The following is a 23,087-nucleotide window of genomic DNA, read 5'->3' as shown; positions in this document are numbered from 1 at the left end:
TCCTTTCTTCCTTTCTTTCTTAAACTGTGACTGAATTTCTCATGGTTTATTCTTCATCCACCCCTAATTTACTTCCATATTTTAATTCATTTAAGGCTACTAAAATTACTGACTTGCACAATATTCCGAATTTTTAGCTGAACGCAGTGAGCAAAAGTCACTGCTTGAATATATAACTGAACATGTACTGCTAAACCAACAGCACTCAGCTGAGTGTAATAGCCAAAAATGACTGGGGCAGTCACAGTTCACGAAGTCTTGTTCATTTGATGAGGAAACCTTCATGATGAACTTAATGCAAGAGAAATCCAGGCAGCTGAACATTAGGAGTCCCTTAAATGCACTCCGAGGCAGCATCTGATTCTTTATTGTCCTACAACCTGTACCAGACTGAATTGTTGCACTCACGTGTTCAGTTCCTGCTTAGTATTTTCACTCAATAAATATGGATTTGGCTTATATATAAACTGTTTATGTTCTTTTTGCCCTTTTTTTCCATTTGAAATTCTTAAGTGTGTTGAGGAAGAAAACTGACTTATCATGAGCAGAGTTACTTGAATTTAATTTTCTTTTGTCATCTGGTTGCCTGCAAGTCCATTTGCAAGAATAGTAGTTTAACTGTGAACTGAATCTTTTTAACACATATATGTATGCTCTGTGTGTGTGTGTGTGTTTAGAAGAATAGCAACTTCTCATTCCAGTTCTTGGAGAACTCATGTAAATCTTCATCTGACTCAGATGGCCAAATTTTTCACATGTAAAGATTCATCAGAAACCTCACGTAGTCTCTAAGTTCCTCTGTAAAATGTCAAAATTATTCTTCCTACCAGAAAAATTGGTGATCCAAATCAGATTTTCAGATATTTCTCCTTAATAAAGGGGCATTAAAAATTATTGCAATTACAATATTGTGACTTTGCAGGGGGTGATGATTTTAATGAGGAAAAGCACAAAAACTATCCCCTGCCTCCATGTTTAGTTTACACACTGTCTTTCTTTAGATGAAGTCTTCTGCTCTGTTAAAAAGGATAATTTTTCTAAAAAAATGTGGGAAGGAAAGAAAATGGTCAAAACCTCAGCTATTATTATATGGGTAGCTAGAGAGAGGAATGAAATTCCTACAAGTGCCCAAGTTTTTATTAAAACTGCTAATGTCTTTTCTATTTAGATGCACATAAAATAAACAGCACATCAAATTTAATACATATATATAATCGATGATCTGAGATAAACTGTAGCCTTTATTCCAAATTTGTAAGCATTATTCTCGTTTATAATTGCATTTTCCATTGTGAGGCAAACACAATAGGAATTCTCACATTATTAAAAAAAAAGATATAAAATCTAGAGAACAATTATTCACTGTAGTTGCCTGTAATCTTCCAGAATCTTTTTCCTTTTGTGCAGATACTCCCTTAAAAGTACATTAATAAAGAGTAAATCTAAACAAGATAAGAAGAGTAAATTAGAAGCCTTCTCAATACATTTTCTTCCCCATAGCTGGAATTATAAAATAATTTTGTTTCTTTTTTCCAGTTCTTTGCTGTTGCCCAGCCAACACCTGAGGGATCACGAACAAACCTTGGAGTAAGTAATTAAAATTCAAAGCTCCAGCATTCAGATGGTTTATACACTTTCTTTTGCTTCCAACTAGCAAGGAATTTTCCAGACAAGCTTTTAATTAACAGGTGAGCTTAACTGATATGTGAATTTTCTTTAAATGGAAAGGATACCAATGAGAAGTATGGCAGGACTCTTTCATACTCACAGTTTAAGACCATTAGTTTGTTTGCAAGTTGATGAATGTTTTCTTTAGTGAATAAATCAAACTGAAAATACAAGCATTGGGAAAAGGGGAGGCAGAATTAACTGAAATTATGCTGATTTTCATAGCACCTCCTCAAAGGAAACTCTACCTCAGGTCTATCTGACAGATTAGCCCGTGGTCTGGAGTAAGAAACAAGTGATGGAAATTCACAGGCACCAAGAGCAATCTGTTTTGCCTAAATAAACCTTACATGATTTCCTTCGGTTGGATTTAATTTCCCTGTTTGCCATCTAAAGCAGAGGTGACCACTGGATTTATGTTCCAGCAAGAGGAGATTCAGAGTGGTGAATCCACCTGAAAATGAGAAGAGCCATGTTCTGTATGTGGCCAAAAGCTTGGCTGCAACGTGCCTGTTTACCTACAAGTATTTATTCATTTGGAATTAAATGTGAGCAATGACTGCTACAACAATGTTGTAGTCAAATACATAAAATTTGGGGTTCAGACAAGAACTTCAGGACTCAGCCACACTTCTAATTACCAGAACACCCTGTGTCTCTGTGCACTGACCAGCCAGGGAACACGCCTGCCTTTTCTTCTAAAACAGATGGTGCTTTCAGCGTACTGTAAGGTCACCAAATTCAAGCTGTTACAAACCAAAAAACCAGCTCCAAAGTTCTGCAGCTCTCACAGAGATGGCCTTGCCAAGCAGCTCACTCTGCTGTAGTGGGGAGGAGCTGGTGCACTGGGCACAGTGGTGGCAGAATGTCACCGAGCGGCCGGGAGGCTGATCTAAGTCACTGCTTGGGACTGATCCAAGGATTGCAGAGCAAAGGCTTAAAGCCACCTTCAACTTCCCAGGAGTTGAATTTGGCATCATAATTCCAGCCCAAAGAGCTGGCTCAAAGCTTTATGAAATTGTAGAATATGTGAAAGCAAGCTGTGAAGATTTAATCCAGATAATATCACAGTGGTATAACGATGGGCTGGGGTAGCAACTGGGAGATTTGGCAGGGGCTGTGTTGCAAAATGGCCAGCATTTCCTTCCTCAGGATTATTATTTCTTTGTTAAAATAAAGGATAGGTTGTTAAAACAAATATTTTCAAAGTATTTCACCTGTATACTGAACAGTGAGCACTGCTGTACACTGAGAAACAAATTAATGAGTCAAACATTGCAGCACTATCCACAGGGGCTCGTTTAAAAGCAAATGCATGACAGAGCTTGGAACCAGCTTAAATGCAAATGAGCGAATGTGATGAAATCTGTAATGTTTGATTCATTAATTTGTCTCTCATCGTACAGCAGTGATCATTGTTTAGCGTGTGCTACTAATGAAAGACCTTTATAGGCAAGGATTTCCAAATTTATAGATGAGCTTTAACAGAGTTCTGTCACAAAATCCTTCATGGCCATGAGATTCTTGCATCTGTACTAATTAGCTTTTTAAAATAAGAATTTAATATATATATTAGTTTTCTTATTATGCAGGCTAGCAGATGGAAAGAAGGAGAGCCAGCATTATCTGATCCTCTAATTTTCAAAGGCCACCAGCAGCTAATATGTTTAAAGGAGAAAAATACTGGAAAAAATAATATCTTGGCTATGAGATGAAAAGAAAAGCCCTCTTCCCAGTCTTTATAAACAATTACTTTCCAGATTTTAATCTACTGATGAAACATGACTAAATCCCCAAAAGGGGTGGAGGAGGGTGTTCGGTGTTATTGTTTCCCTTTTATAGGAGTATAACTATGAAATGTCAATCTGACAGATACAATGGTAATTTATATTTAGTCCTGCACAGCAGCGGCATCAGCCTCTGTTTGTCTGTTCCTTCACTCTCAGCCTGCAGCTGGGATTCCCTTTGCAGTTGTTCCCTCTAAATTGGGGCAGACAGGACAGAAAAGTATTATTGAAGTAAACAGCCACTGTAAAGCATAACATGACATTATCAATTTAGGTTCTAATGGCAAACAAAGTTTTACCTCGGTATCAGCATTTGCATCTTCACCTGCAGAAATTTGTACAGGTTCCTTCTTGTTTATTTTTGCATTTTGCTGGGATTCATCAGTGCGATGGTGACTTTGCTTAGTAAGGATCACCACATGGCATTTTGAGAGTTGGGTGGCACGAACCTCCCAGTACACCAGGAAAAAAGAAAGAGTCTTTTGTAGCATATCAGCAGCACAGAATAAAAAATTGGCTCAGTTAGGAACCACATTTCCAAGATTCCTGCTCCAAATCCAAACAACATGCACCAGGCCAATCTGTCTATTTATTTCCATTCTGTATTTACAGTGTGGTGACATTTAGGCAAGTACAGTGCTAATTGCCTTGCAGGTACCTCTTGGTATTGACATCTGCAATTAATCACTAAGCAGGCAACTCTGGATTCAAACATTCTGATTTTGATCACGTCGCCTTAGAAATGTGATATATTTACCAGCTTCTGGAGCCTTTGTTTTCTGACAGGACACTTTCTGTTCTCTTGGCTTTTTCTGAGATTGCAAACCAAGATGTCAAATAATGTCTGCTACAAAACAGCTAGGTCTTGGGGGCAGCTGGGGATGGTCGTAATGCCATTGGTAATGACATGTAAAGGTTCTTCTGTGAAAATGACTGTCTAAAATAACAGAAAATCTGGTTCTGCTGTAAACAGGATTTGGTTTTTACAGCTTACTATATAATGGAGCAAAAGAATACATGCTTTTTCAATGGTTACCAAAATTGATTGAAATAGGCATTTAGAAGTGTATGAATCATGACAACTATTTCCTCATTGAAAAGTTTCTGAAGCCTTCTGTCTGGAAGTCTTCTGTCTTTTCTTTTGTTGGCTGGGAACACAGCCAACAAAAGAAAAGAAATCTACGTGCAAAGATATCAAAAAGTAAATTCTATGAAGATTTTACTTCTGTTTTCATATAGCATTAGACTTCAATTTTTTTTGCCTAAATCTCTTTTTCTATGTATAGTTATTCATGGCAGTCAGTTTTCAGCTTCTCCAGCACTACTTAAACTTCCTTTCTCCACCCTATCTTACTGCAGACCAATGTCACTGTGTATTCTCTCAGGATTTAAAATTATTTTCAAATTTTTAAGAAAAAAACTTTTAGCCCATTACTAGCTAGTTCTGTTCTGCTAAAGCCAGGGGCAAAAATCCTCGTGTCAATGACTCAGAACCAAGACACAAGAAAACAGCAGTGTATTTTGCATGAAACCATAGTTTTACCTGCTGTTTTCCTTTAATCCAGTAAAAATTTTATTTTGTACCTGTTTTTGACCTTAGAAAACTGGTATTCCATATAATGGCTGCATCTTCTACCCTTGAACCACTATGACATGTAATTAATTACCTATTGCATGCCTCTCTTTTGAATGTATTATTTCCTAATGTCTGCAATTAGAAATACAGTATCTAGTGGGCTTTCCAGCCAGGCACAGTGGTAGTGTGGCTTCTCTCTGGCACATCAGTTGTGCATTCTCTGGCTGGAGCTGAGAGCAGGGTGGGAAGGGCTGAGCAGGGGAGCTGCAGTGTCCTGCAGCCAGGGAGGGCAGTGCAGGTGCTGCAGGGGTGCAGAGCAGGCTCGGGAGCTGAGTGGAGGCAGCCACTGCTGTGGTGCTGAAATATTTATTGTCTGTAACCACTGAAATCGTTCCACAGCATTGGCATCAAAGGGTTAACAGGGTTAGAGTTGATCTTGGTCTTAGTTGGATTTTTTTTGTCTTTCTTCTTTTGTAGTTTTTGTATTGTTCATTTCTGTCTGTTGCAGTAAAGTCTTTGAAGTCCTACCTACCGTGCTGGTTTTTTTTTCCTTCAAAACAGTTTTTACTTATTTTGAAATTCACAGCTCCATTGTGGCTCTTCTGTTGATAAAGCATTTTCTCATAGCTATGTTTATTTCCATTTGTGGATCTATTGCTTCTCTCCTGAATGTTGTTCCATTACTTAGCAGCCTCTTTTCACCATCTCTTTTAGCATGTCCAATCCTTTACATCAGTCTTTTGGAGGGTTTAATTCCTGAATTCTTCCTCTGATGGTATCAGACCTGTTTATGTTACCAGGCACAGCCAAAGAATTATAACTTGTATGCCCTGTTCCGCTTCATGCCCATGTTTATTAGGAAGCTGGTAATGTTGTGAGAAGTTGCAGTAGCCATTGCCTGATGCAGTGTGCAAAAATTACAGTGTAGTAATTCAAAAATGTGTTATCTCAAAAGGAGGTTGTTCTTAGGAACTTTGACTTGATTCAAGTTACAGCAGGTGGTTTTAGCTAGTTAGAGGAAACTTTTTAAACTTTCTTCTCTTAGCTAATTTTAGGTATTGTAGAAGCTTTACAAATCAAAAGGGTGGTATTGCTAAACAACTGAACTGCTTCACATTCCACTAGAGATTTTATTTTAGCATCATCCAAAGTGTTTCCACTGAACAACAAAACATTGCACTTTTCTCTTTAGTGACATTTTATTTTAATGTTATGTAAAGCCGCTTTCAAAAGGGACAGTCACTACTCCTAGTCCACAGTCTATGTCCAAGGACATTTTTAGTTTTTCCAAGTGTTTATGAAATAGCTTTGTAGCTTATGCATAGGCATGAGAAAACAAACCAGTGATAAAAAAGAGACTTCAAATTAAAAAAAAAAAAAGTTACAATTCCTTAAAAGTGTTTCCAAGGCCACCAACCTGTATGTTTAATACCTTGGAACACATCTGGGAAGGTCTGAAGGCTCTGATGCGGTGGTTAGTGCAGAGTGCCCCATGGGAGCAGCAAGGCACAGCATCTCTGAGATCTCTGAGCTCAGGGTCCTGGCAGGGCTGCAGCTGCCTGTGCCAGCACTGCCAGGCTGCCCTGGGCCCTGCTGGTGTGAAAGGGACTCTGTAATGCTGGTCCACAGGGGCCCAAGAGCAGAGAGCTTTATTAGTTTTATTCTTGTCATTCTTCTCAGGGATTCTGCACTAAACAGACTGAAGTGTATGAAGAAATGTTGAATGGGTAGTTTTCTCAGAGTGCAAATAAAACTGGAAGAATTTTTAATTTTAAAAGGTTTTTTTTTTTTTTTTTAATTGGAGCTGACCTGTGAAAGATGATGAGTAATATCTAAACTCCATTGAGAAATGCTGCTGTCATGGCCACCTTCTCTCCCTATCCACGAGCCTTGACACAAGGAAAAAGCCCTTTCTCTGGGGGTAGTCCAGCACTGGAGCAGGTTTCCCAGGGAGGCTGTGGAGTGTCCATCCCTGCATTCTTTCAGGACTGGAATGACCCCTGTGTTGGGCTGAGGGCTGGGACTCCCTCAGTCTCCTCCAGCCTCAGTTGTTGTCCTCTCCTGTGTTTGCAACCCCACCGATTGCCTGTGCTGCCTTTTCCAGCAGGGAATTGCTCAGAAACAGCAGCACAGCTCAACTCCCAGCCAGCATCTTCCCATTAATGGATCTCCAGGTACCTCTGAGAGGAGATACAGGTGGTTTGGGGAATAACTGGGACAGAATGAGCTTGTTAAAGGTCACCATGCAGGCAATTGTGGGGCTGGTGACAGCCAACAAATCTGCTGCTCCCTTTATCCATGACACACTCCCCTGGGATTGCAGAGGGGCATGGCCTGGCTGGAGCTGTCCCTGAGCCACATGGCATTGTGCTGGAGACCCAAAAGGGGAGCAGCTCCTAAAGGATGGTCCTGTGACTCCTCAGCAAGCCTGAGTGGTTTGGGGACAGCACCAGGCTGCCACAGGCAGACTGGTTCCTCTTGTGGGCTGGCTACCCTGTTCTGCTAACAGGAGCCCACTGCACCATCCTCAGTTCTGTGTCCTGGACTGCCTGATGCCATTGAGAGGGGCAATGTGGTTTTGTGTTCCTATGATACAGAGGTTATTACGTATTTTTAAATTATATTTTACATAAAGATTTCTGAGAAAGCATATAATCCCCAGTACTAAAGCTCTCCTGCCTGTCAGAGAAAGCACAGGAGCCAGTTCTGGTCTCTGAACCAGTCACCTGAAAAGCCTAAACTGCATAAAAAGCCCCTCAAAGTGAAGTTCACTGTGCAGTGCATAAAACTAGATGAGCTGTAGCACCTTATCACAGTATTCTTAGTGCTTCTAGGTATTTCAGGAGAGTGCACAGGAGCTAACCTGGGACTGTTCCCAAACGGAGTGTGTGCTCACAGCCGGTGTACCTGTGTTACAGTCAGCTATGTTTGGTGTGTGGTGCTTCTCAGAAGCTGGTTCCACCCTTTGTATAAGTTATGGGTGTTATTAGCAACAGAAATTGATCCCCTGCAAGCAGCAGAACATGAATAGATCACTTCTGAAGACTCATTACCAGAATAAGCAAATACAATGTATTATGTTTTGTAATGGATTCTCTTATTTAATTTTTAACTACCATATAGTTGATCAATCAAAAAGCACTAGCACTGTCCATTCTTCTCTTGTGTAAAGTTTAATTTAATATTTGTGAAGAATCTTTAAGAAATAACATCAGGAATTGCAGTAAATGTTAAAGACATTGTAGAGAAAAACCTCAGAGACTTTCTAGTTAGTTAACTGGTCTTGAGTTTCCCCTCTTTGTGTTGTAAAACACAAGACTAAACCAATTTGGTGTTTAATCTCTAGAACAGGCTGTGAACCTCACCTGTCTGTTTTTGTGTCAGTGCTTACTTGACTATGACTACAGATGGGAAAAATTGAATAGTAATAAGCCTCTTGCCTCTATTCAATATGTGATTTTTTGATGGTTCATGCTATTTCCATATATACATTTGCCCAGAACTAGTCTTTAAAATTACTTTTTACTTATCTTCGTGCCTCTAGACTTTGAAGTAATACTTCAATGGCAGCTGAACTGCGACATTTTAACAGGGTCTGAACAGACCTCTCAGTATTCTGTGCCATGCTAAAGAACTCCTTTGCTCTTGGAAGTTTTATCATGCAGGAGGCCTTTAAAGGCACGAGTTTAGGCTGAGGCAGGAATAAATCCTGGCTCGTGCTGATGATGTCATTGCAGTGGTCAATAAAATACATGGAAGCAAACTCTTCTCATGTTACTGAGATCAGCTAACCAAATCAGGATACACGAGCAATTAACTCTTTAATTAAGATGAATGGATGACATTAGCCCTCCTTAAACCCTGCTCGTCAGCGTTTACAAATAGAAAAAGACGGATGTCTCCTTCCCCAGAAATCCAGCTTTTATTTTTCATTCTTTGACAGCATCTCATTCTTTCCACTTTGTAAACAAATTCACTGATGAACACTGCCAACCGCAGAGATTTAAACAGCCCCGCTCAACCAGGGCTATTGCTCACAGGTGATGGATATGGATTTAATCTATTTTCTTGGCAACTTGCATTGAATCTATGTTTCTAATTAAGAAAATATAAAGGGCTTCTGATGCCCAAATATACAGGATCATATGAATTCAATGAGCATGACATGTTAGAGGCCACATAATTAAGTACTATGAAAATTCTTGCCTTTGAAGTGCGTTATTATTTCTGACAAAGGTGTGTGTGTAAACTGAAGGAATAAAGTCTCAGTTTTCTGTCCTTGAAAATCAGAATAATCTGTCTGGAAGGAGATACATTACCCCTCCCTACTTTTAATGCATATATTGCAGTATATTTTCAGAACCATTCAAATTTCCCAATGATTGAAATGTTATTGTCCTTTTGTTTTCCTAAAAAAATTATAGGTTTCCCACTAATAAAGTCATTTTCTTGCTACTTTCTATTTTAATGACATATGGTGCATGTATAAATTCTGGAAAGGAGCAGTCTTTTTTCCTGCTACCTGTATTCAAATAGGATACCCTCACATGTGGGACTCAGATTGGAACCAACATAACTGTTGAAAATAGGAATTTATTAGCATCTGCACTAAAATCCTACATGTGTATAATGTTTTCAGGAACAACTTTTATCTGTACCAATGTTACTGTTGGTAATTTTTGTGAAGCAGAATTTTGTGAGACCACATTAAGACATTGCTTTTTACTTCTGTAACAAGTTCTTTGTTCAGAGTCAGAAATGCAAGGGCATGTATTTAAACCCAGCTTCTCTAAAAAACAGAAAGTCTGTGTGACATTTCCTCCCACAGTTGCATTGTCAACTGTGGAAAAAAATCTCAAGTTCTTGTTTCAGGTGCAGCAGTGTGGGGTGCAGCAAAACAACAGAAAAGATCTTCTTGAAACATAAATTTTTGCATTGCTGTTGGTTTAACAACAGTTAAGGAAAATGTTGTTTTCAGCTTTCACATACACTTACCCACACTTCAAAAATAGGATACCAAAATTTTTTGTAATACATCTCTCTGTCCTGGCCTAATGGATCTATGGCCTTCTGCTGGTGTCAGGTGCATGGAATTATTCAGATAATTTTCTGTGATGTTCTGTTAGCCACAAGCCCCATCCCATGGGTAATTCTTATGAGACGCTTTGCCAAGAATGTTTTAGGGGTTTTTTATTTAAAAATGTAGTTTGAGAAGGTGGATAGGAACATGTAGGAATGAAGAGGGAAGTGGAAGGGTTAGGAGTAAATAGCTGATGACACAGCGTGTGGCTGTACCGGGGTGCAGAGAAGGTGGTGGCAGTCACTGTCCTGGTGCCTTCATCCCAGAGGTGTTGCAGAGGGGCTTCCCATTCCTGGTCCAGATGCATCCAGAACTGGCTTTAACTTTGCTTAAAGCAGCAAAGGAGAATTGAAATTGTGCCCCAATTCAAACAGCAACAACAGAAAGGCGTGGTAGTAGTAGGATATTCTTGATGCCCTCTTCTAGGTTGAAAACCAACAGAGCCCTTTGTGAAATGGATTTTTGAACCCCTGACACAGCTGCCTGTAGTGAGGCTGTGTGGGACATGGGGGAAGGACAAGACTGGAGGAGCAATGGTGTCATTTGCTTTGTGTAAACAGAAATTCCCATCCCTTTGGGGTTATGGTTTGCCCAGCAGTCTCCCTTGCAGTGCAACCACTAACCTGCATAGGCAAGTTCTGGCTCCACTGTTCTTCTTGCTGTGTGGCTGCTGCCATGCAAGACTGGAACGTGGGGACACAATCCCTGCAAGCTATTTTTGTCATGCTGTCCACATGGCACAAGGCCTGGGAGGACCTGTGATATATTTATGACATTGTGCCTGCAGCACCCCGAGCCTGAGGCAGTCACCCAGCAGTGCTGTCTGCAGCAGGACTGTCTCATCCACCATCAAAACACCCTCACAGAGCAGCTTGTAGCTCTTCCCTGAAAATAGAAGGTGCAAAACCTCCCTGCTCAGGGATACCAACACAGAGAAATGTGGTTGAAGTGGTGGGGGGATCGGCGGAGGAGGTGGATGATGACAGGGAAATAGCCATCTGTGTTTCAAGCAGATTTTTTGGATTCCTGACAGAAAATGGAATAATGCAGCTATTTGAGCTGCCCCATGATTGTCTTACCCACAAGTCCAGTCAAGTGAGATTTTCTTTCAAAAAGCTCCAGATGATAAAAAAACCTACACGCACAGAGAAAGAATTATGAAGGGCACAAACCCAAACTGCACAGATTTTATAAGTGAACTCTTGCAGTTATTAAAATGTTTTGGCTTTGTAACAGGATACAAATCTGCAGTTTTGCCAAAACCTGGCTGTGAGGCCTGTGTGGAGGTGACAGTGTCAGTGCTAGAGCAGGGGGAGCAGTTTGGCACAGGGCGCTGCTGACGTGGGCAGAGCTGCCACACTCGTCTGTCTGCTCTGGGGGGTGCTGGGGACAGCCATACACGCTCCTGGGCCTGCTTGTGCTGGGCTCTTGGAATCCACACTGATGGCTTTTCTAGCCAACTTCTTTAAATAAGGAATGGAAACCATGTTTTCTAGTATTAGTAGCTTTGCAGTGTGTTGGTGTGACGACTTTTCATAATTTCATGCTTCTTTATTGCTAAACTTGCCCCCAAATTCCCCTGTTTAGATTACAATTTTCATTATTTTGGGTTTAGAAGGCTCAAGAGGATTGCACTGGGTTGTGAGGATGCCTTTAACCTCCAAGTCAGCCTTCCCTGGGGTTATCTTGCAGATTGGTGCCTGTCCAGTGCTGCTGAGTTGGCAGGTTACCCATGTGCCATGGCTGTGCTTATCTATGGTCATTATTGGCTTTAGCACTGATAGCCCAGATTAAAATATCACAGGCTGGGGCAGAGCACAGGCTGGCTCCCTGCCAGGCAGCTCTGCTGGCACAGACTGGGGACTGCTGCCACCTCTGGGTGCTCCACAGCCACCTCTGGGTGCTCCACAGCCACCTCTGGGTGCTCCCCTGCCACCTCTGGGTGCTCCCCTGCCACCTCTGGGTGCTCCACTGCTGCTGCCCACCTGCAGCACCCAACATGGATTTGGGTAAAATAATTCTCTGTAGTTGGGACTTGCCTTTGAGTATAAGTATTGGTCACTGCTTCTAGCAATGGCCACAGCTTCAAGATGAGTTTGGAGCATTTGGCCTCCATACCCACATGGGCAAGTCCCCAAAGTGATGCTCACTTCTAGAGGCCAGGCCTGGAGTGAAGTTCTAAAGGAGAATTTAGTTCTTTGCTGTCTCAATCTGAAGTCATTCTGCTCCTTGAAATCTTAGTAGAAAAAACATTGGAAATTTCACATGGAATCCTTCTATAACAGAAAATCATTGATGACAATTAAAGATGGGCATGGGACTGTAAAAGCTGTTCAGAAGTAAACCTGTTCAGAAATTAATAAACTTATGCATCAGTTTCTTAAAAATTTTTGGCAATTCTATTGCTGTTTAAGGCAGCAAGTTTAAATTATTGTTATATACATACACCTAAGCCTATGTTTCCCTATAGAAAAGTAAATAGAAAAACATTTTCAAATTCATATATTTATATATGTGGTTATAGGGAAAAGGAACTGAACTGTTCAAATTTTGCATCCAGCTGGCTGGGAAATCAGTGCTTATGAGAAGGCAGCACTCACCACTTATATATTTGTAAAAAGGTAAAGTGGTGCTATTTGAAAATGTAAGAGCACATTAAGATGGAAGACATAAAATAAACAAAAAGTCCATAGTGGAAATGGAGAAATGATCAGAAAGAAAGTTGATTATTTCATTTTACAACTGACAATTCAGTGACGTTCCTGTTTTAATATTATGTGCAAGCCAAACTGCCAGGTTTTATTTATCATCTGCTATAATTCTAGCTCTGGTCCAGGGTACTGGAAAAACCTCTCTTGTAGAGTTTTACCTCTTTAACCTCAAATGAAAACTGGCATTCCATCTGGATAGTGTCCAATGTGTCACATTTTGGTAGTCATCAACCAGCTCGCCTTATAAATCAAGAGCACTGATTAAATAATCAAGATTTTTGAAATGCCTTGAGGGAGCTGAACGTTTTTTGCATCAGTGATTAGTATTCAGTGGCAATACTGAAATCTATTTGAGCTGCAGCTATAAAACTGCATTTTGCATACTAGGCATAATCAGAGAGATTATATTCAGAAAGTGTGCTTCCCCTAAGACAGCAGAAGGTTATGACTTTTGCCACGGCTCCATTGTTAGTTTAAGTGAGCTTTGTCCTTGCTGTTGTTCAGCCCTTCGTTCACCAGAATAAAATCTTTTCTGCAGCTGTGTACTGGGAAAATGAAAACTTTAGGTAATAACTTTCATAGGGCAGCTGGTTAAAGAAAACTGTAGCCCCTGAATAGAAAGCAATTTTAATTAAAGATCTTTTTAGTTATTAAAGCTTAGTTTATATTGTGTCATTTCTTTTGTTGTTGCAAGTTAGCATTTTGTCATTTAAATCATTTCCCCAAATCACATATTACTGGCAACAAGAGGGGCTGCAGTTTACAAAAGAGACAATAGTTATTGGCTGCAGGAGAGACTGGCTAAGAAATAAGTTATTGTTCATATCAAAAAATAGAATCTAAGCATTGCATTCAGTAATGAACTTGTAAGAAGTACAGCAATATAAATCAAAAAATGCTTTCTGGAAAACCCATGCTCAGGCTGTGCAAAACTTTGCAGGTTGTGTCAGATGTTTCTGCATCTCTCCTCCTTTCTAAAGGGGGGTTCTGCCCCCTGGGACCTGAGTGAGAGAGCAAAGTGCCCCAAAGGCAGCAGTGGCAGGTGCTGAGCTGCCTGGGGGCTCAGGGCTGTTCTGCACACATGGAACCTTCCTGGGCAAAGCTGAGCATGCAGTACCCTCCTTTCTGCAGGCTCATCTTCCCAGCCCCCAGACAGATGGGTTTTAGCCAAGGGCAAGTGTCCCTTGTTACCCTTCTGATGGGCTGCAGAGTGTCTTGGACAGTGCTGTATTTTCCCAGGCTTGTTAGGATAGCATGCCATGGCGTTAAAAAATTATATTTAAATTTCTCTTATTTCAAACATTTAAAAAGTAAAAAAACAAACAAACAAAAAAAAAAACCAAAACCCCCCCCAAAAAAACAAACAAACAAAAAAAAAACCCAAACAAAAAACACACACACACACACACAAAAAAAAAAAAAACAGAAAAACCAAACAACCAAATAAAAAACCCCATGTAACTGTCAAATGAATGTTTATGCCTTGACATGGAGCTTTGCCATACATGGATCCATATAGCTCATGTAACCTTGCAGTGTGATGTGTAATAATAATTAACACAGTCTGCACAAGTGGGCTTAATGCATGCTCATCACTGGCCCAGAGGTGATTAGAGGTGATGGTGTACAATAATTTGGAAGGGAGAATGGAATTATGATTTGGGGCTGATCTGTGTCCCTTCCTAGCCCTGCCTTTGATGGATGCTCTGACAGCCTCCCATATCAACTTGGATCCCACTGGAAGGCAATGGTATCAGTTCCAGTGCCCATCCTGCCTACCAACAAATCTCCAGACCTGAAAACAGGGGGGGTTTGGTGTCACTGCCTTAGTTAGCCATAGAAAGACTTTTCCTGCAGGTTTTTCTTGTCCTTTTAATTTATTGTGACTACAACAATACCTTCATCTGCTAAAACCAGAGCTTTCTCCCAGGATATGGAGAGCCTGAGTTCATGGTCTTTTCACTCAAGTCACTCTCACACTCAGCTTGAGGTTCTGCCATGTGCAGAAGGGGATTCAAGCCCTATTCCACAGGTGGAAAAGGGCACCAGAAATATCATGGGCTGTAGCACAGGGAGCCTTTCCTTTCAGCTCTCACAGCTCTGCACTGGGTCTGTGCTTTGTGTTAAAGGCTCCTGGGTAAAAATGCAGGAGGTGAGCAGAGGGATGTGTGTGGTGAGGGCATTGGGATGAGCCTGGCATGGCCCCAGTGTCAGGCACGTGGGTGGATTTCCTGAGAGCCATCCCAGCAGGCTGGGAGCTGCCTGTGCCCAGGGCTGTCACCTCCCCTGTGAGCAGGGGCTGCCTTGGGCCAAAGGCACACTGAGGACAAAGCTAAACGTGCTCACACCCAAACCTGGCCCAAGTGTAACCTCTGCCCTCCTAGCTGGTGGAATCCTTGCAAACCAGGTGGAAGTCCTTCCCTGAATCCAGCCTTTAGGCACCACTGCACACGCTGCTCCAGATGGGATGCTCAAAGCATGTTAGTATTATCAGATTCCACAATGAAAGGAAGTGATGAAAGGTGGTGTTGCTGCATTGTTTTGACAAACACATGCAAACATTGTTATAGGCGCACACAAAATGCAGAAAAAGCTTAGGATAAAAGTGTGGCTTCTAATACCCCCGCTTCTCCTTGTCCTGTGAGAGGGGAGGCATTGCTAAATAATCTCAGCTGTGGTCAAAATCATACAGTCATTAGGATTCATTTTCTAGAGTACTCAAGCAGAAGCTGATCTTAGGTGAGGAAAAAAAAGGATTAGGATGTAAATGTAGATATTATGCAATTTAAAACACACATTATATTTTTCTAGGGTGAACTCATAGCTAATTCCACTGGCATGTAATGTGTTAGAGTATGTGGAATGTGATCTCTGCATGTTCCAATTGAATGCTTCTTCATTTCATACAGTAAAGTGGAGATTACAGATGTTTGACCCTCTCACAGGATTGTTTTGCTGTTTGATGATCACATGTCCATCAAGTGCTCTGTTTGTTGGTTATCTGATATTGATGCAGACTTTGCTTGTCTTACTTTTTAAGACAGGAACATTTTTACCTCTCCATTGCACCCTGATATAAAAAGAAATAGCATACCTTGTGAGAAGTTCAGCTACTTACTTTTTAAGTTCATTATTATTCAGTGCTGTTAACTTCCAAGCTACTGCAGTATCCAATTTATTGTTAATCAGTACATGATCTTGTGTGGCTAAATCCTCCTTGTCTTTATTTTCCTAAAATTAATACCATATAATAATTTGTCATTGACCCTTGTTTCATCCCTTTCCTTTACTTGATTTCATCCTGTTGGCATCAAGAATTATGCACCATTAACTTTTGAGGTATTCATATTTTTATATATCTATATATTTTGGGTCAAGCTTTACAGACTTGTAATTTAACTATTCTGCAATGCCACTTTTCTACACAGTGGTTCCTTTCAGTTGCTGTTCATTCAGTAGATCTCCTCCCTCCCTTACAGGCTTGCTGCTTTCCCTGGAAGTGGTTTTCTCTGGTTTTATGGCTGCTTGAAAAGCAGCTGCTTTTCGAGTGTTTCCATGGGCTTCCAATTCAAGCCTCCTATTTCACCTGAAATATATATGTACTTATCATTGGCTTTATTTGGAGTCTTTAATAAAGACTTTGTGATTTTATTTTTTTTTTTTTTGCTTTGCCCTAAACTGTGATATTTTCATTCTTCAGCTTTAATTGAGTTACATCTTGGCATATGTAAGAGGTAAAGTACATGGACAGAGAGGATTCTTAACAAAAGGATAGAAAGACAGTTTTGTGGTTTGGTAGAAAATTCAACTTTAGAGATTTAAGGGCTCATGTGCTGGGTACAAAACATTACTAGCTGATCTCAGGAAAATTCTGTGCTGAGGTTTGTGAATGTTTTGGTGGGAATGAGCAGGGAATACTGAGCAGAGCCCATTGATGTGGGTATTTAAATTTTGTGCCTCTTAGCTTGATACAGAACATTAAATTACTCTGCTGAACAATTAGGCATTTGTAAAGGAAAATAGATACTTATTAATGGGTGGTTTGCCATGTTTCATCCTCCCCACCACAGACATGCTTACTATTCTATTGTTTAGCATGCAAAAAGTTCTCTGCATTCATTTACTCAGTTATGCACCTGAAATCTCATTCCCTTTGTGTCTGCATGTACAAACATTTGACTCCAATTTTCCTACTTTTTTTAAGCTGTAAGTTCTCATAATTCAGTGGCAGCATTAGTTTATGTATTATTGTTAGTAAATGTTATCCTTGTGGTATCTGCAGCACTGTGTCCAGTTCTGGGCTCCCCAGTAGAAAAGAGATCTGGAGGTACTGGAGAGAGTGCAGCAAAGGGCCAGGAAGGTGCTGGAGGGGCTGAACCATCTCCAGCCTGTCCAAGGGAATGCTTGGGGGTCTCAGCCATGTGTGTGAGCTCCACAAGGGAGGCTGTGAGGAAGATGGAGCCAGGCTTCCCTCAGTGCTGCTCCACTGGCAGGCCATGGCAGTGGGCACAAAGTGACAAAGCACAAGGGGCTCTGTGGGGGTCCCTGTGAGGGTCCCTGGGCACTACAGTAGGGTCCCTGCAGGGCCTGAGGGTGGCCACCCCTGGGGACATTCAGGAGCACAGGGGGCTCTGGGTCACTGTGAGGTTCACTGGGCTCTGCAGCAGGGTCCCTACAGTATTGGAATTATTACCAATGCAGCTGGATGGGACGTGCCTGAGCCTGTCTGGCCCTTGCTGCTTGACCAAAAGGCGGCAACTGTGGTGTTTGACCCCAGAGACACCTTTGGCTGGCTGGGTGTGTGGTGTTTCACCCACAGACACTTTTGGCTGCCTGGGTGTGTGGTGTTTCACCCACAGACACTTTTGGCTGCCTGGGTGTGTGGTGTTTCACCCCACAGACACCTTTGGCTGGCTGGATGTGTGGTGTTTCACCCCAGACACACCTTTGGCTAGGTGGATGTGTGGTGTTTCACCCCAGAGACACCTTTGGCTGGCTGGGTGTGTGGTGTTTCACCCCACAGACACCCTTGGCTGGCTGGATGTGTGGTGTTTCACCCCACAGACACTTTGGGCTGCCTGGGTGTGTGGTGTTTCACCCCACAGACACCTTTGGCTGGCTGGGTGTGTGGTGTTTCACCCACAGACACCTTTGGCTGGCTGGGTGTGTGGTGTTTCACCCCACAGACACCTTTGGCTGGCTGGGTGTGTGGTGTTTCACCCCACAGACACCTTTGGCTGGCTGGGTGTTACATCTGGGTGCTTGAAGACAAGTCCAGGCTTGCAGGAGCTCAGGTTTCCCTCTGTTGGAGAAGCTTTAAGGGGATGGTGAAGGAAAGGAGTCGGTTCTGATGGAGGGTTTGGATCCAGAGCTTTATTCTGGCCCTCAGGCCTCTGAATGCAGCACCAGCTCCAACAGAGCTCCCTGAGCCCGTGGCTGCTGCTCCTTTTAACCCGGGGAGAGGGGCAGGGAAGGGGCAGGGAGCCACCAAGCAGGGACAGGAGGGGAGGGACAAAGGGACAAAGGACACTTGGATGGCCCAGTGTCTCCTCAGGAGTGGGGCATCTTTTGAACTCTGCCAATCACTCAGTGCCCTTCTGGAATGCCAGGACTGACAGACAGACAGTGCTGGGCAGGGGTCAGGGAGGGGAAAGGAGGGATGATTGACACACCTGGCAGGGAATTATCAGGGAGGAACCTGGGGTATCTGAGGCAAACCACGAAATCACACCACAACACTGCAGGGCCTGGGGGTGGCCGCCCCTGGGGACATCAGGAGCTGTCTGGGTGTGCTCCTGGGCAGCAGCTCCAAGCTGGCCTTGCTTGAGCAGGGAGAAGATGATCCCCAGAGGTTCCTGCCGCCTCAGCCAGTCTCTGATTCTGTGTGACAATGACCAAACTGACCAGAGAAAGGCAAATGTAGTGAGAAGAGCAGATGCCACCTTTCTGCTGACATGCAGGGCTGTGTTGGGTACCTGTGACTCCCAGTAAAATATGGGCACACTGCAGCAGTTAATTTGATAAAACACCAGTGGCTAAAATAGCATTTCTAAAATGCACATAAGAGATGTGATGCATTGTAGCTAAGAGCATGCACAAGCCTTTCTGTTGTATCTAAATACTTCTTGTTACTGAAAAACCCCTTTTTCCCCTGATACCAGGGAAGCAGGGAGGCACTAACAAACAGGATTTGAAGGAGTTGAAAAGGAAAACTGCAACAATAAGTGGTCTGAGTTTTTTAAGTGTTCTATCTATTGGTAGTTACTTGTAAAGAATTATCTAAGAAATAATATATTCAGCAAGTGACATAAGTGATGGAATTATACAAGGATCAAGCACTGATTGATCAAGGGTTGAAGTCCATGCCCACTGATGCAATAGCCAGAGTCTCATGGGCTAAATTTAGATCAAACATCAAATAAAACAGTTTGATTAGTGCTTTTTGACCAGTATCACTGCAAGTCTGTGTGAACTTAGCCTTATGCTGCGTGTCCAGCATATTTAAAATTATTCTAACATAATGCTGACATGCTATAAAACTTGAGACTATTGAACTCAGTGTATGTTAGTTTTAATTAAAGAAAATTTATTTTAAACATAGGTGGATGTTTGTATCTCCTTTCCAATTCACATGATGCAAATCTTTATCACTTTGCAAACTCATGTTCTCCATGCTAACCTGACTGGCTAAGTTGTAAATGGGATGTATTGGGATGTGTATTGTCACAAATGCAGCTGCCCAGGGCAGGTACAATTCCCAGCCCTGGCAGAATGAGGAGAAAGTTCTGCAGGTTGTACCCAGACAGTAGCACTGACCACACATCTGCAGCTCACAGCTGTGGGAGGGAAAACAACCCCAACCACTGATGAAGTTTATGGAAAGATTGAAGTGATAGAAGCTTGAATTCCCCCTGTGTGCTCCAGTCTGGCCAGACACTGCTCTGGCAGCACTGCCTGGAGGGGTGGAAGGTTTCTGTCTCAGAATTGTCCCAGCAGTGAAACCCTGCAGTGACATACCAGGGCATTTTGTGCATGTCTGCTCACTTAGCTGAGTTGTTTCTCCACGTGGAGAGGAGGGATAGCTCACCTCCTTCCCAGAACTGCTGCACTCCAGCTGGCAAACACTGCCAGAGCTGAACAAGCCTGACAAGTATTTATAATAAGCTATTGCAGCTGTTCCAGCTCATTCTTTGCTTTTGTATATCAGATTTTACATTTAGTATTTTCTTTTATGATTTCATCTGTTATAGGAGCTAGATTACTCACAGATTCACTCCAAATAGTAACAACAAATTATACTACCATTAACAGAATTGTATTGTGTTTCTACTAGTAATGAAATATTTTTCCACTATTTAGGCTACATGAAGTGGAATAAACAGAAATTCTGCTATTCCTTGGTGGCCCTGCTTCTTCTCAATCGGAGGCAGTGAGTCTTTCATTTCAGCTTGCTATCCTCAAAGTTCATGCTATTTGGAGGCAAAGCTGTGGATGACAAACTACAAAGCTGACAGGAAAACATGCAAGGTTGATATATAAAACAAGCCACACTGCTCGTGCTTTGACTGTCATCACTGCTTTCAGGAAAATGAATAATACTGCCTCAGTCCAAGGCTCCTTAAGAGTTTCTTCAGCTTCCATGGGGGATATTACAATTCCTTCAGTCTAAATTTGGAACCTAAGAGCACAGTTTTCTAAAAGAAATTCAAAAAATAACCCTTTTTTTCCCCCCAACCAAATTCCGAGAAGAAAATAAGCTTGTATAACTTGTTCCCAAATTGAACAAAGCTAACAGAAATTGATGGTCCCTTTCATGAACTGTGAAAAATGCTGTGGATGTTTCTCTGGTTTAACAACTGAGTGAAAACATTCTCTGTTCACCACTTTCTCTGCAAATTTTGCTGCAAGCACCAACAGCTTTACACCAAGAAGACCCAAAGGAATTTTCCATCAAAGCAAAACTGTGCATCACATGAGCAGGTGAAAATGTGATGGAGAAAGGTGTGATGTCTCTTTAAACTTAACCCATGCCAGCCTCCATCTAATGTGCAGTATTTTGTTTTATTTTCAAATTCCTGTGGATTTAGTAATTCAACATTATTCTTGTGGGAAACTGTTATTTGGCATTCATGTACATAATGATATGCTGAGAAAAAATATTTTTTTCCTTAAGAAAAAATAATCAGAATTCATCTTGTCTGTTAACAGGCTTTGAATTGTGCATGTAATAGAAATGGATATTTAAAACATCTTTATTTCATTATCTCATTTATCATATTGTAGGTTGGCAACTAATTAGTATAGATATTTGAAGTTATAGATTGAGGAAACTAAATTAGTGCACTATGATATAATTAATCATAGAAAACTTTTGTTCAGCAGCTAATCTATCAGCTACTTTGCTTCTTGTTGATACTCATAACTTTGATTAAGGTTTTCAGTACTTTATTTAACATCATACCTTGTTAATATGAAATTCACTGATTATCTACTATCTCTGAATAACATTCCTGGAAAAACTTGCCATGAAAATCTCCTGGTGCTAGACTTCAACAAGAAATAGCCTATAGAGACCACCAAGGGCCACTGTGTGCCAGCAGTCCCTTAGCAAAGGATGCCTCAGGGTATCAGAAATGCTTTTCATTTCTGCCCTCCCCTCTGCTTATCCTCATGTGCTTTCACATGTTCCACCATGAAGTATTACAGCCCAGCTGAACGTGCTGGAAGCAAGCAGTAATCCAAACCAGGACTAAGATTCTTGCTTCAGAAACCACAGAGGGCAGGGCTGGGGGTTTGTGAGCATCCCTGGAGTGCTCCCTGGTGCCTGGGAGAGCAGGACAGGGGCTGTGCAGGCACTGGGTGCAATGGGGATGAGACATTTCTTGCTTTTCTCCTGGAATTGCCATGCTGTTCCTGTCCTTTCATCTACCTGCTGAGAGGCAGAAATACATGTATTTCTGTAAGATGTCAGAATTCAAAATTAATTATCCCTTCATAAAGTTCAGAAGAATTGTGCTGAGCTTCTCTGAGTGAGTGAGTACATCAGTGGGCAAGGGAAGGGCTACCAATGATATTGATCTGGACTTCTCTAAAGCCCCTGGCACACTCCTCAACTTCTTAAACAAATGCTTGCTGGTGTAACCAAAGCTACTATTTCAGACACTTAATTACCCTGCCTATTTTCATTGCTAGTATAATTAAAGACTTATAAGCTAGAACTAACCTCTAAGTGCCTGATCTGAACACTTTTTACTCTGTGGGATTTTATCCAGTCAAATGGTTACCACTTGCAGCTTTCAACATATGAATGAAATATCTGAGCAATGCTTTGGAAATGCCAAATAAACAGAATGACAGGCTATTGACCAGTCATTGGGAAACACTGTTTAGTTCATTTACTAAATGTTAGAATATTTAAGTGAGTTGTTTTTACTGTGACATGGTGCTATTTAGAATATGCCAAAAGAAAATAACTATTTTTAAAATTGTGCTTTTTTTGGGGGTAACATATTGGTAAACTTCTAGAAGGCCCAGTTGTTGGTTTCACTGAGTCTTTTGTGTGAGGCTTTTGGTGCATTTTGACACAAACATAACCTATCTTCATATGTTAACTGTGTTTTTATGTTTGATAGTTACTTACAATTCATGCCCCAGTGGTCATTTATATAATTTTACTTATCCTGTCAGCCAGCTTTGACATTATCACATGACTCCAATTTGTTATTTGCTTTGACTAATGAACAGCAAATAGGTGAAGACTAAGCAAAGCCAAAAAACCTTTTTAAGAATAACAAACCAGAAACTGATAGAGTAGCAATAAAACATGTATAGCAAACACTTTCTCTTAACCAAAATCCCCTTTATGGAATGTTTGAAAATCTTCTGGACAGATTGCCTGCTAAAGCAATATTTCTGGCTCAAATAATGATATTAATACAATTGAACATGGATATTTGTTGTAGGAGACCATAAGTCTTTAGAAAGTAAAACTAGTTTCCTGACTTTAGTTAGTAAGGGACTAGTATCCTTTCTTGTATATATTTGAAGGCTTTTTTCCCCTCCCATATATCATTATACTGTGCTTACTTATTGAAAAAAAAAGTGGCAAATGGCATACAAATAACTATTGTATCCTGGTGAACAGCTTCAGGTATCTTTCAGGAATTTATTTTGAAAACTGGATAATGAGGAAAGTCTGTGAAAACTCAACACCCAAAATATTTGGAAGAGCAGAAGGATACACAAAGTATAAATGCAAGATTTTC

The 23,087-nt window shown here is 41.3% G+C and overlaps 1 protein-coding gene across 1 annotated transcript in view; it reads left to right on the top strand.

Annotated features, from left to right (window-relative positions):
* The window catches only part of TENM2 (teneurin transmembrane protein 2), a 737,821-nt gene that overhangs the window by 78,595 nt on the left and 636,139 nt on the right, over nt 1-23,087 (top strand). The window contains exon 2 of the mRNA XM_036391814.2: nt 1,537-1,587. The gene's annotated coding sequence lies outside the window, so the exon portion shown is untranslated. The remainder of the gene's footprint in view (nt 1-1,536; nt 1,588-23,087) is intronic.

The sequence above is a fragment of the Molothrus ater genome, chromosome 15 (assembly GCF_012460135.2).
Source record: "Molothrus ater isolate BHLD 08-10-18 breed brown headed cowbird chromosome 15, BPBGC_Mater_1.1, whole genome shotgun sequence".
Lineage (NCBI taxonomy): Eukaryota > Metazoa > Chordata > Aves > Passeriformes > Icteridae > Molothrus > Molothrus ater.
This window is presented reverse-complemented; position numbering and strand designations above follow the sequence as displayed.